The following is a 3394-nucleotide window of genomic DNA, read 5'->3' on the forward strand; positions in this document are numbered from 1 at the left end:
CAGGACATTTTGGTGTTACCTGGTGACTCTATCGGTGCCCATCCCCCGCTCCAGGTGCGTCCGCAGCTGCCCCCTCAGGTGGGACAGGTAGGACAGGAGGGGGGGCAGTGCCCCCCACACCTCCCCCATGGCCCCCCAGCACTCCTGGGGACCTCAAAAGCACATCAGGGACCCCAAAATGGCCTGGAGACCCCAAAATCCCAAAAATCCACCCCAGAAATGAGCTCAGAAACACCCAAAAGCCCCAAATCCACCCCAAAAACGATCCTGGGATCCTGAAAATGGACTCGGAAACCCCAAAACCCCACCCAAAACCCCAAACTACCCCAAAACCAGCTAAGAAACCCCAAAAATGGACTCAGGGAGCCCAAAAATCCCAAAATCTGCCCCAAAACCCCCCAGTACCCCAAAATTCACCCCAAAAATCCCAAATCCACCCCAAAAACACCTCAGGAACACAAAAGAATGGATTCAGGGACCCCAAAAACTCCAAATTCACCCCAAAACCCCAAATCCTGACCCCAAAATTGCCAAAATCCCCCCAAAAATCCCAAATCCCCCTTAAAAATCAAAATCCCAACCCTAAAAGTTCCCAAAATCCCTCAAGTCCCCAAGAAAGTCCCCAAAATGTAAATTTCTGACCCAAGAAATCCCCAAAACCCCCAAATCCCCCCCAAAATCCCCCAATTTCAAAAACTTGACCCCCAAATCCCCCAAATCTGAAGTTTTGACCCCCAAGAAGCCCCAAAATCCCCAATTTTGACCCCAACCCCATTCCCCTCCCCCCTCACCTGCAAGAGGCACTTCAGGGTGGGCGGGGCCTCGGCTGAGTGGGCGGGGCCATGCAGGAGAGCTCTGTGATTGACAGGTGTGAGGCCACACCCCCAACAGCAACAGAAATCCCCTCAGGGACCCCAAAATGTCCTAAAAACCCCCAAAATTCCCTCCCACCCCATTAAGCCCCACCTTAGGCCACACCCATTCCTTTGGCCACAATCACCCCATTATGCCCCACCCACCCCTTTAAGCCCCACCCATTGCTTTTGGCCACACCACACCCATTTAGGCCACACTGACCCCTTTAAGTCCCACCCACTACTTTAAGCCCCACCCAATCCCTTTCAGCCCAATACACCCCCTTAGGCCACACCCACCCCCTTAAGGCCTGCCCATCCCTTTAAGCCACACCCACTTCTTTAAGCTCCACTCACCCACTTAGGCCCCACCCACCCTTTTAAACTCCACCCATCCCTTTAAGCCCCACTCACCCCTTTAGGCCACACCCACCCCTTTGGCCCCACCCACCCACTCAAACCCCATCCACGCCTTCAGCTGCCCCATCCCTTAGAGCCCCACCCACCCCTTGAAGCCTCACCCATCGCTTTAAGCCACACCCACCCATTTAAACCACACCCCTCTGTGTAAGCCCCACCCAACATTTAGCCCACCCAATCCCTTCAAGACCCACCCACACTTTAAAGCTCCACCCACTCCTTTCAGCTCCAATCATCCCCTTAAGCCCCACCCTTCCTTTAGGCCCCACCCACCTTTTTAAGACCCACCTATTCCTTTAAGCCCCACCCACCTCTAGTCCCCACCCACCTCTAGTCCCCACCCACCCTCTAAGTCCCACACATCTCTTTAAGCCCCACCCACATCTCTAAGCCACACCCATACCCTTTAAACCATACCCTCCCCTTAAACCCTGCCCACCCTTTTTAAGCCCCACCCACCCCTCTAAGCCCCACCTACATCCTAAAGGTCAACCCACCCCTTTAATCCCCACCTCCCTATTAAGCCCCACCCACCCATCAAGCCCTGCCCACCCTTTTAAGCCCCACCCATCCCTTTAAGCCCCACCCACCCATTTAGGTCACATCCCTCTAATCCCCACCCAACATTTAGCCCACCTAATCCCTTTAAGCCCCACCCACCCACTTAAGCTCCACCTACATCTTTAAGCTCGACACATGCCCTTAAGCTCCACCCTCCCATTTTATGCCCCACCCTTCCTTTAGGCCCACCCACCTTTTAAAGCCCCACCCACCATTTTAAGCCACACCCATTCATTTTGGCCCCAGCCACCCCTTTAAACCCTGACTACTCCTTTAAGCCCCACCCACCATTTAAGCCCCACCCTGTCCCCTTAAGCCCACCCTACCATTTAAGCCCCACCCACCACTTTAAGCCACACCCACCCCATTAAGCCACACCTATTCTCATTAAGCGACACCCACCCCATTAAGCCACACCCACCTTTTAAATCCCCCCACACCTCTTTAGGACCCACCCATTCTTTTAAGCCCCACCTACCACCCTTTAAGCCACACCCATTCTTTTAAGCCTCACCCACTCCTTAAAGCCACACCTATTCCCTTTGAGCCACACCCACCTCTTTAAGCCCCACCCATCCTTTAGGCCCCACCCACCCATCCCTTTAAGCTCCATCCACTTATGGCAAACCCACCCACTACTTTAAGCCCACCCCATCCCTTTAAGCTCCACTCACAATTTAAGCCCCACCCACTCATTGAAGCCCCGCCCACCATTAAATCCAGCTAATCCCTTGGAGCCCCACCCACCCTTTTAAGCCACCCCCACCGTCTTAAGCCCCACACACTCTCTTACCCTCTTAAGCCCCACCCACCTTTTGAGCCCCCCTCACATATTAAAGCCCCCCCCACCCTCTTAGGCCACACCCACACTTTAAGCCCCACCCATCTCTTTAAGCCACACCTACCCCTTTAAGCCCCTCCCATTCTTTTGGCCACTTCCTCCCCTTTAAGCCCCACCCACTTTTTCAGGCCCCACCCACCTTGTGCTCTGATTGGCCAGGACCTCCAGCGCCCAAAGCACCGCCTCTGGGCTGTGGCCAATCAGTACAGCCTAGGGGCACCACGTGTCAGAGCAGAGGGCGTGGCCTGAGCAGAGCCACGCCCCCTCCCCAACCAGCCACGCCCACCTCAGCCTGTTCCGAACAATCCGGAGCCTTCTGAGCCTTCCTGGGGTGATTGGCAGCTCTGGGGTTCATTAATTAATTGATTAATTGAGGGGTTAATTAGGGGTTAAGGACGAAGGGGTGTGGCTTACCTGTGTGGGCGTGGCCTGTGGAGCTCCGCCTCCCTGGCCTTGCACAGGGCCTTGATTGACACCTGTAGAGGGGGAGGGGTTGGGGGAATTTGGGGATTTTGGGGGGTTCCTGGGCTGATTTTGGGGTCCCTGAATGGTCTCCAGGCCCCGCCCACCATGTCAGGCCCCGCCCACTCACCAGCACTTCCGGCTCCGCCCCTGCAGCCAAGATGGCCGACAGCTCCGCCCAGGATTGGCCTGGCCTGAGGGGAACCAAAACTCTTTTAAAATACCCAAAATCTCCAAAAACTGCCCCAAAATCCCC

General features: G+C 55.3%; 1 long non-coding RNA gene across 1 annotated transcript; it reads right to left on the reverse strand.

The window, feature by feature from the left end:
• Positions 1 to 811: 811 nt before the first annotated feature.
• LOC134433927 (uncharacterized) lies at positions 812 to 3023 on the reverse strand. Its single transcript, XR_010031763.1, has 3 exons — positions 2963 to 3023; positions 2816 to 2886; positions 812 to 855 (listed from the first exon to the last, which is right to left on the reverse strand). It is a non-coding gene; the product is annotated as an uncharacterized LOC134433927 (long non-coding RNA).
• Between the last annotated feature and the right edge of the window lie 371 nt (positions 3024 to 3394).

This window comes from Melospiza melodia, unplaced genomic scaffold (assembly GCF_035770615.1).
Source record: "Melospiza melodia melodia isolate bMelMel2 unplaced genomic scaffold, bMelMel2.pri scaffold_28, whole genome shotgun sequence".
Lineage (NCBI taxonomy): Eukaryota > Metazoa > Chordata > Aves > Passeriformes > Passerellidae > Melospiza > Melospiza melodia.